Here is an 11579-nt window from a genome sequence, read left to right on the forward strand (position 1 = left end):
ATTACAAGGACTGGAAAATGGACGCTAAGAAAGAACAATAAACAAGCTATCATCAAAGAACAAAACAATAAAAGTCCATTTTATATTCCTGAATGTATTTTAAAATCTTAAATTAATTCCTACCACAAACATAGGCACCAATATATCCTGCTTAAAAAGCCTAAATCAATCTAGGAACAATAACTACTTCTCTTTATGAACTATCTTTGTAGCCTAAAAAGCTTTTCTAATACTGCATAATCCAACCCCTTTTATCTATAGACACCATAGGGGCTCTTTCCATCTCAAATTTTGTTAAAATGCCACTGGGTACCAATGGCTGCCACCTATAATCCTACTCAGGAGGCCGAGATCTGAGGATTGTGGTTTAAAACCAGCCCTGTCAAAATAAGTCTCTGAGACTCTTATACTTATTTAACCACCAAACAGCCAGAAGTAGAGTGGTATCTGAAGCAGTAGGTTGTTAGTGCCCAAGTCCTAATTCAAGCTCCAGGACAGTGTGTGTGCGTGCACGCACACACACACACACACACACACACACACACACACACACACACACACACACACACACACACACACACACACACACACAAACTGCTGTTGGCTCTGGCCTAACAGATATTTTCATCTGCTAATTAAACCTCTTCGTATAGTTTGGGGAACTTGTTCCTGGACCAGGGCTATTTTGCAATAAATAGCATCTGAAATAGTTTTTAAAAATCACCTTTTCTTCAACAATTCCTTGATCTCAAGAACTTTAACATTTTATACTTCTGAGTCTTTGCTTTCTAATCCATTTTTTGTTGTTGTTGTTTGTCGTGGGACTTAAACTCTGGGTCTGGGCACTGTCCCTCAGCTCTTCAGCTCAAGGCTCATACTCTACCACTTGAGCCACAGCACCACTTCTGGCTTTTTCTGCTTATGTGATGCTGAGGAATCGAACTCAGGGCCTCATGCATGCAAGTCAAGCACTCTACCACTGAGCCACCTTCCCAGCCCCTCTAATCCAAAATTTACTCAACAGTCAATGAAGGGATTGGAAGTTGGTCAGAAAAACATCTTAACCTTGGCACTACTTTTTTTTTTTTTTAGCAACTTAGAGATGTCTGGACCAATGCTTCCTTTTCAGAATTTACCATTTGTCTCTTGCCATCAGTTGCCCCAGAAGGCTTCTGAGACAAACTCCACTGATAATACTGACAGGATGGTGAGGGTCAGTGGGGCCAATGCACACTTCCAAGAAGAACAGACGGGAGAACCCAGAGAGCCTGTGCAGATTGGTGGGGAAAAAAGGAAAGAAAAGTCACTTCTTTCTAATCATGGCTAAGTATCTCCTTTTTTTGTAAAACAGTTGAGCTGTTAACTTCTATGCTAAGGCACGTATGCACTTTGGAAAGGTAATTTGAAAGCGAGTTGAGCCATGACAAATAGGGACAGCTGGCTTAATTGAATCATTTGATCTAAGACAGCTCAACTTGGTTATCCTCACTGCGGCCCACATTGATATTAGGGAGTGAATCATTAGCCATGAAATCATGCTGCCTTCTCCGACTGCAGTGTTCTTGACATGACAGTGATCACAGCCTGCCTTGCATTATAGCCCCAATAAGTTCTTTAGTCTGTCAGGAAAACAGAGCTGCTTGGAAAACTTTCATACTCAGAAAGTCATGCCCTCATAATGCACAGAATATTTCAAGGAAAGTGAGGTGTTAGTCAGTACAGGCTGAAACACTCACCAGTCCAGAGACATGTGAGCTTCTTTGGCAGCCATATCTGCTGGTGCAATGTAAGCAAAGTTCTACTTTGTAAATGTCAGGTTGTGGTCACCTGGGAAATTGGACACTAAATGGGATAATGATAAATACTTTCACACTTGACCTATAGACATCCCTAAAGGGAGTCTTTGTATATGTCTGACATTCCTGTCATCTTAAATTTTGTTTTTGCACAAGAAGTGGGAGAGAGGGGCATGTTCATCTTCTCCCTCAGTTTGTCAAAGACAGAATGATATTTGAGAGTGTGGAAGTAGCTGGGCACCAGTAGCTCATACCTGTAATCCTAACTACTCAAGAGGCTGAGATCTGAGGATCATGATTTAAAGCTAACATGGGCAGGAAAGTCCTTGAAATTCTTTTTTTTTATTGTGAAAATACTGTACAGAGGAGTTACAATTACATGGGCAAGATAATGAGTACATTTCTTATCAAGCATTGTAGCCTCCTCCTTTGTTTCCCCTTCCCATCTCTTTCCCCCCCCCACACCAAAGTTGTAAAGTTCATTTTCGGCATAACAACTTGTACATCTCATTGTTGCAATGGGTCCACCTGTATCCCTACTTAAACGAATTGTTTTTCCCCTTCCCCTCCACAAGTTATACTGACATGAAATCCAGTGAAAGCAGGGGTTATACTGTGGGGGAGGGACATACAAAGCAACAAAGAAATAATCTATAAATGTGTTAGAAACAATCACATGAAAGAAAAACATTTGAATAAATATCTTAGGGTTCATTTCCCTAACATCACCTTATTTGACCTTTTCTGCTTGACTCAGACATATACTAGTTATTGCAAATAAGGGAAACCATGGACCTATGTTTCTTTGGGCCTGGCTTACTTCACTTAATATAAATTCTTATACCTAATTGACCACCAAAAAACTAGAAGTAGAACTGTGGCCCAAGTAGTAGAGCACTAGCCTTAAGCACAGCTTAGGAACAAGCTTAGGACTTAAACTCAATACCTAACACACACACTCTCTCTCTCTCTCTCTCTCTCTCTCTCTCTCTCTCTCTCTCTCTCTCTCTCTCTCTCTCTCTCTCTCTCTCTCTCTCTCTCTCTCTCTCTCTCTCACACACACACACACACACACACACACACACACACACACACACACACACATGAGTGTGGAAGTCCTTGGGACCATATAGCACTAAAGCTTTCAAGAAGCATGGTACAACCTTAACTTCTTCCTTCATGAACAGAGGCTTTTTAGTGGTCTCTCTCTGGAAAGAGTACATAAGAAGCATTAATCTAGATTACCTTGCAAACATAATTTAGGACAAACTATTATGGCCAGTCAAAATGGGACAGAGAAGGACAAAAAGGCAATGCAAAGTGCTTTAGGACTCTGCCTTGAGCTACTGGGCTATATCCTGCTGAAGATTTCAGGGCCCATGAAAGGCACCTGAAACTCTTGCCTAGAGGAGAAAGGAAGGGGCCCTCATATACTTGTTCCTGTTCCCTGTTGGTCAGAGATGGTTACCTGTGAGCAATGAGCCACTTTCCTCACTGTTCTTCATGGAACCCAAGCATTTCCAGGACAATGTGGCCCTGTGCTGTCTACTTATAACACAGAAAATGCTTTTGGGAATGTGTTCCAATTGGGACAAATGTAAGCGTAGAATAGCCCAGACACATGAACAAACTATCGCCAGAGTCTGTCTTACATGCAGCAGGTGTTCAAAACATGTATCATTGCAGTGAACTAGGGAGGTTTATCTTCCACATTTGCAAAGCTGTGATTCCTTGAATCTCAATAGGCTAAAAGCTAAAAGCAGCTAAGCTTACCAACAGGAAGACACCTTATTTCTTTTTTTTAATTCTATGTACATCTTTTTAAAAAATGTTTGTGAAAATATAACTTTATTATATATATAGTTGATTTGCAAATTACTTTTTTTAATTGTGAAAATACCATACAGAGGGGTTACAATTACACTATCAAGGTAATGAGTACATTTCTTATCAAGCACTGTGGCCTCCTCCTTTGTTTCCCCTTACCATCCCTTCTAATCTTCCCCCCACCACCACCCCTGTTCGCCCACCGCCCCCAACGCCAAAGTTGTAGAGTTCATTTTTCAACATAACGTCTTGTACATTTCATTGTTGCAATGGGTACACCTGTATCCCTATTTAAACAATTTGTTTTAAATAAGTTTTTTATTGTGAAAATATTGTACAGAGGGGTTACAGTTACATGAGCAAGATAATGAGCACATGTCTTATCAAGCATTGTTACCTCCTCCTGTTTCCTCTACCATCCTTTCCTTGCCATCTCCTCAATTATACTCCCCTCTCTCCCTCCATCCCCCCCAATCCCTACCCCACCCCCCACCTAAATTGTAAAGTTCGTTTTCAACAAAATGTCTTGTATATCTCATTGTTGCAATGGGTCAATCTGTATCCCTATTTAAACAATTTGTTGTTTCCCTTCCCTTCCTCAAATTATACCAACATCAAATACAGTGAAAACAAGGATGACATCTTATTTCTGATAAAAACAAATGCACAAGGAAGCATGGTATTCACCATGCTATTCACTGCAAAAGAAAAGGAATCATGTGTTGATGAGAATAGGCCCAAATAGTACTGATGGTGAGGTGGTAAGAGAAATAATATGGCATGTCTCTGCCAGGTGGTAATCAGGATTAATGAAGAAATCTGTGCAAGGCCAACCTTTAAATGTAGAGACCTGGCCTGATCTTGAATAAGACCCAACACTGTTGATATTTCAACAAAGTTGGAAAATTCCTGCCCACGGTGCCTTTCCCTTTCTCTTTCTCATTTGGCAGAAGGCAGAGAATTAGTCTACTTGCTTTGCTTGTTCTAGGCTCTGGTTGGCCTCTCTTTGTCACATAATAAGTCTATCTGCAAAAACAAATTTGGAAGTACTGGGAATTCAATTTCATTAACTTGTTAAGCAGACGCTTAATCACTTGAGCTAGGTCCTCAATCTTTGTGTTTGTATTTTGTTTTTGAGATAGTAGTAACTTTGCCTGGTCGGGCCTTGAACTTGATATCTTCCTGCCTTGAGCTGCCTATTAGTTGGAATTACAAGTATACACCATGATTCTTGGCCAGCTGGGAAAAAAGACACTTATATCAAGGAGAACAGTGAGGCCTCCACACAAACCTTTAAATGCCATGCCACTAGGACATGGTGTTCCTAATTTCAAAATTAGGAATGATAGTAACCTTGGCAATATGATCTGCCGTTATGTACTTTGTGATTTTGTTTCCATTTTTCACAAGACAAATACCCCTCTGATTTTTTTCAGGGTTAATTGAACAATTTGGAAGAGAATATGCTCACCTTTTCAAACATGGCCAATGTTTTCCCCAAATATTTCCATCCCTTATTCTTCCCTGATTTGCACCTCATTTTCTCCTGAACAGACAGCATCTTGCATGCCAGTTGGACCTGGACTATATAGCAGGCTTGTTTCCAAAACAGGTTCATATCCAGAGCACTGATACAAGACAAGGAAAGTTGACCAAAGAAACTTTCCTAAGGATATTTGAATTCAGCAATCCACATCTGAAGTTTTGTCATAGTGGAAGGCAGAAAAATTTACAAAACAAAATGTCAAACTCAGACACAACAGTCTAGAACTCCCCTTCTTTCATCACTTTACTTAATAGAGAAGGAGAGAAAGAAGGAGGGAAGGAAGGGAAAAGGAGGGAGGGGGAAAAGGGAGGAAAAGCAAAGAAAACAAGGAAAACAGGTTTATTCACAATAACTTAAGACCGAGTAATACTAGCTAGACCCCTTAATCTTCACAGCATGTCATAAACATCACTATCTGCTTTGTGATGAATAATGTAAGCATTTACCCCCAGTCAACATAATGAAATACTCTACATGTTGTCATCAACTCACTTTTAAGTTATCTGCTACACAGTTCTATCAAAAGGCCTGCTGTTAAAGCTTTCATAATCAAGCAAGACAAAGGACCACCTGAAGTGTTTGCAGCAGACTGCCTCATCTTGTTTTATCCTCAGCTCTGAGAACCATATTATTCAAGACCCTCTATACAAGTTCTCCTGAGTCGCGCTTACACAATGAGGAAAACTCATTGACATTGAGCTTTATTAAAATTGAGTTGAAATGAAGGGCATGGTACATATTCATATATGGACTCCCTGCCTAGTCACATACAAGCAATGGTTTAGAACCCAAAGCAAAACTTGCTGTCAGAGGAGTTGATTAGCTACAGTCTTGAGAAGTCTGACTCTATTTTTAATTCTTGTTGCTGACATCTTTTAAGCCTCCTCCTTTCTTTCCCCCATGTGTCCTATATCTGGGCAAACTGATAACAAAGCCTCTTCTCTGAGGCCCATGGGAAATTCAAATCCCACAAACCCTTGTCACTGCCCAGGAATCTTATTCAGAGCTATCCTTCATCACAGAGAAACCCTCTTCATATGTGTGTACATATACACACATGTATGCGTATATGTGTGAGAGAATATCAATCTCAACATTCTCCAACTAAATTTTGGTTAGGAGAGGTCTATGTTAGTTACTTCTGCATGGTTGGGACCAAAATTCCTGAGAGAACAACTTAAAAGAATCATTTTTGCTCAGAGGCCTCAGCCCCTGTCACTTGGCAGCATGTATTTGATTCCATCCTGGAGGCAGGAGTGTGAGACAGAGACTGATCTCTTCATGGGGGCCAGAAAGCAAAGCAAGTGACAGGAAGGGGTCTGGAACAAGAGCTAACCCCCAAGAACCAACCCCCAGTGAACTACTTATACCCGTTCAGCCTCACCTTCTGCAGGCTTCTGCTGAACTTCTCATAATAGCTGCAGACCAACCACTCAACTTATAAGGCATCTTAGATATTCAAACCATAACATAGACCTTCCTGAGGAGAGAATTCTAACAAAGACCAATTCTCCGAAGTAAGAATCAGATAAAGTACACCTCTGTTTGACCTTGACTGATTTAAACACTAAGCCAAGAAAGAAAGCCATGGAAACGGACTCCAAGACACCTCTACATCCATCATGTTCTGATCGTGGAAGTGTTTATCAGAATAGTTCACCACAACACCACAGTATCACACTGTAGGGGCAAGTGTCTCCCAAACTTGTCAATGCAACTTTCTCCCATCCAGCACAGAGGAGGGCACTTAGCCGATATTTGATGAATGAATGGTCAAAAGAATGAAATGTAGGTACAAGGTGACTTGCATGAAAGCAGGGCAAAGATTAATACATGTCATAGGATAAAAAACAGCTTTGTTTGTCACCCCAAAAATAAGAAATACTAAGTAGAAATCCTAACCTATGGCATTCTAAAACAATGTAGCTATTGATGCAGTGTCTAATTACCCAGGCCCTACATACATTTCTGCAGCTGCCTGCATTGAAATGCAGAAGCAAATCACAATTTACTTCCCCAAAGCTAAATTTCATTAAATATTAGTTTAATTTAATGTTTTCCCAGATTAATTTAAGATTAATTTATATTCAGGCATTTGTACAGCCCACGCAGTATCTCTCTTTTCTGTCATTTGTATCATCTCATGGACAGCAGCAAACAGGAAAATGTATGGTCAAGAAACTCCATGATAGAGTAAGGAGGGGAAGATTTAATTAAACTATTACATATCTTTTCCTTAGATGTAAAGAAAAACTCATAAATTTGCTAATGGAGAGCATTATATGCATATCAGGAAATCTGCCCAACAAAAAACTCTACAGAAATGAAAAGCAGTGATTAGAGAATGACCAAAACTGAAAATCTGATATTGTACTTAACCCAACATTTTCTCCCTAAATTAAGTGTACATTTGTGCCAAAGTTATTTTTTAGCCTGAATTCATTTTCAAAGAGAATGAAAAACAGATTGCTCATTAATATTCAATATGTCTTTTTTGTTCATGGCCAACTTTTCCAGAATCCTAAGATTCTAGAATCTAAAACAAACAGATCATCTAAATGCATGGAATTCATACCCTTTTTAACATGGTTCCTTTTTCTCAAATGAGATCTTGTATGGGAATCATGCTTAAAATGAATCAAGATAGCCAGGTACAGTGGTTCAAGACTGTAATTCTAGATACTTGAGAGGTAAGGGTTAGGCCATTGGAGTTCAAGTTCAGCCTGGGCAAAAAGAAGGTTTTTGTTTTGTTTTTTATTGTGAAAATACCATACAGAGGGGTTACAGTTACATAAGCCAGGTAATGAGTACATTTCTTATCAAGCATTGTTGTCTCCTCCTTTGTTTTTCCCCTACCATCCCTGCCTTCCCATCTGCACAACTATGAGTACACCTTCCCCTATCCCCACCTCCCCCACCAAAGTTGTAAAGTTCATTTTTTGACATAACATCTTGTACATCTCATTGTTGCAATGGGTCCACCTGTAGCCCTGTTTAAACAATTTGTTTTTTTCCTTCCCTTCTCCAAATTATACCAACATCAAATACAGTGAAAACAGGGGTTATTTTCAATAACTAGTATGTGTCTGAGACAAGCAGAAAAGGTCAGATAAGATGATGTTAGGAGAAATGAACTCCAAGATAAGGACACAAGTGGTTTTATCTTTCTTGCTATTGTTTCTAATGTATTTATAAGGCGATTTTTTTTGTTGCAAAAAGAAGTTTGAGAAAATGTATTCTAACTAGCCAATGGCTTGATATGGCGGCATGTGCCTGTAATCCCTAATGACTTGGTGAAGCACAGGTAGGAGGATCGTGGTACAGGCTGCCTTGGCATAATTTGAGAACCTACCCCCCAAAATAACCAAACCATTGACCAAGATATGTTGTATTCACAAACTGCTTTGTTGAATGGCAACTTCTTTGTAGAACTTCACATAATTTTAACAAGAAAAAATAACCAAAGCAAAAGGGGGCCGGAGGCATGATTTAAGTGGCAGAGAGCTTGCCCAAGCCCCAGTACCTACTCATCAAACATTCCTCAAAAGGTCAACCACAAAAGGCATGAGTTGTTTCCAAGATGAGGTTATGGATAAAAGGCCCTCAGATGCTCCTTCAGACTCATTTTCCTAACATCACAATTGAGGAGGGCCCAGGTGTTCTAATCATGCAGTTACCAGGCAAGGGAACCTCCCTGAGCTTGGGGCCTCAGCAACTATGTGGAGCAGAGCATCCTGCCAACCCATCAAGACGTGTGGCTGGAGCCAGAAGGAAATGTTTGCTCTCTTCAGCCACTGAAATCTTTGTGACCAGAGCAAAATCACATCTGCACTGACTAAAATGAAAGTTTCTGAAAGAAGCTGAAAAGGAATAATGAGAAAAGTGAGAGGGTAGCAAAGAAGGACATCGTGCAATTGTTCAATTGTGGAAGTCAAAGAGGCAAGAAGAAGAGGTGTTCTTATTGAGAAAAGAAAAATTCAATAGGACTTTGATCCTCATCAATACTTGTTCTATCAACCCTTTGTTCTTAAACACCATTTTGCTCTGCGTCCACAATTTCCTTGGATCAAAAAATAACATCCAAAAACCACCTCATCACAAAAGCATAAACCTGAAATGTGAAATCCAAATGCATATTACAATCAGACCAAAATATTTACATGATGTAAAACATTAAATAAATAAACCATTAGAAGAGGCCTATTGAATTGAGCAAATGGAATCCAATAGAACAGCTGTTAATATTATCTTCCCCCATAAAGAGAAACCTTGATGACTCATTTAGAGCTTCATAAATTGTAGCCTTTTCCCTGCTTAATATAAACAGGATTTTTCCATCCAGCCTGTCATTTTGTTATATATTACTAGACATATTTATATTTCCTAGTAACATATAAAAGCCTACAAAGGACCAATCAAGATCCTTTCTACCCTTGTCTCCTAGTTTTGAGAGTCCCTGGGATCCCTAAATACCATATATCTCATCCAAGAAAATCCACCAAATTCAAGCTGAAGAATGTAGCATGTTATTGGCAATATACGATCTACAATTTATTTGTTTATAGGACCAAATCCAGGACAGCATGCACATGTGCACAATTGCACACACACACACGGACACATTAATGTGTATGTGCATATGTATTTGTATATAAGGCAATATGAAAGAACCATAAGGAGGCTATTCTTTCCTTTAATTTTTTTTGTGGTACTGGAGTTTGAACTTGGACTCGTGATTGCTAGGTAGATGATCTACAAGGTGAACCACACCTCTAGTCCAGGAGGCTATTAAGAAATAAAAATAACTAAAACAGTGATTAAAATCACTAAAACAGGGTTGTACATTCCTCTGAAATTAGATCTTCCTTTCCTTTGCTGGAGATAGTCTCATTTTCTTTTAATAATTAACATTTTTTATTCTTTAGGTAGTTGTACAAAGGAGTTTCAAGTCAACATGTCAGGTTAGGAGTACAATGCAACTTGATCAACGTCTAATTCCATTTCCTAAATGACAATTCAGATGAAACACTTTCTGGCCTTGCTCCTTTGCCTGGCTTGTGCTTCCTGAGGAGCCTTAAGTAAAAGAGTTCTTGTTCTATTCTCACACCTGTGGTCCTTCTATCAACCAAGCAAGTATCTTGTGGAAAAGAGGTAGAAAATGTTTGGAATGACCTTCTCTGCCAGTCATGGAGCCTGAGCTCTGGGCCTGAGTGCTGTCCCTCAGCTCTTCAGCTCAAGGCTAGCACTCTACCACTTGAGCCACAGCACCACTTCCAGCTTTATCTGCATATGTGGTGCTGAGGAATCACACCCAGGGCCTCATGCGTGCAAGGCAAGCACTCTACCACTGAGCTACCTTCCCAGACTTATTTCATATATTTTTGGAGGCTGGGAATTTCAAGATCACAGGGCTGACATCTGACAAAGAACTTTTGCTGCATCCTCACATAGTAGAAAGCAAAAGGGCAAGAGAGCACAGGAGGGAAAGAGAGCAAAAAGAAACCACATTTGCTTTTCTTTTCCTTCCTTTCTTTTTTTTTTTTTTTTTTTTTGGCCATTCCTGGGGCTTTAACTCTGAACTCTGGGCCTGGGTTCTATCCCTTAGCTCTTCAGCTCAAGGCAAGTGCTCTACTATTTGAGCCACAGCTCCAGTTCCTGTTTTCTGCTGGTTAATTGGAGATAAGAATCTCACAGACTTTCCTCCCTAGGCTGGATTTGAACCTTGATCCTCAGATCTCAGCCTCCTGAATAGCTAGGATTACAAGCATGAGCCACCAGCGCCAGCCACATTTGCTTTTCTACATAAACACTTACAATAATAACCAGTTCTCAAAGACTTTCACTTCTCAATACTGTTGAATTCTAAGTTAAGTTTCCAACAGAGGAACTTTGAAGGGTGCATCCAAACCATAATATAGTTAGCATTAAAAGAATATGAAGATCCATGACATTTCTGAGAGTTTTAGACTGAAATTTGGCACCATTCCTGTTTCAATAAAAACACTAGTAAAAATTAATCATCAATCAGTGTATTATTCAACTTAAAAGATGGACTTGTGGAGGACTTACAGTATTTTCAGGGAATTAGAGCTTAGAACCCCAATCTACTGCCACAAAGCCATAAGCAAATTTTACTATTTATGGCTTGTCTATAGAAACAAATTTGGACTAATGGCCAAAAAAAATTGAAGATCAAAAATGGTAAGCAGATGTAGAGATGAAAATCTCAATCTGTAGCTTCTGCAATCTAGATAATTAAATCCTGAATTCTTTTTTCTGACAATATAGTGCAGGTAGGAACAAAGTTCTCTGAAAAGGCATTTACCAGATGAATACCTAACCAGAATTATGCCTCCATTTTTCTTCCATACTTTCTTGAAAATTATGTGTGATGATCTAGTTACACTAAA

Source organism: Dipodomys merriami, unplaced genomic scaffold (assembly GCF_024711535.1).
Source record: "Dipodomys merriami isolate MVZ:Mamm:240054 unplaced genomic scaffold, mDipMer1.0.p SCAF_4, whole genome shotgun sequence".
Classification (NCBI taxonomy): domain Eukaryota; kingdom Metazoa; phylum Chordata; class Mammalia; order Rodentia; family Heteromyidae; genus Dipodomys; species Dipodomys merriami.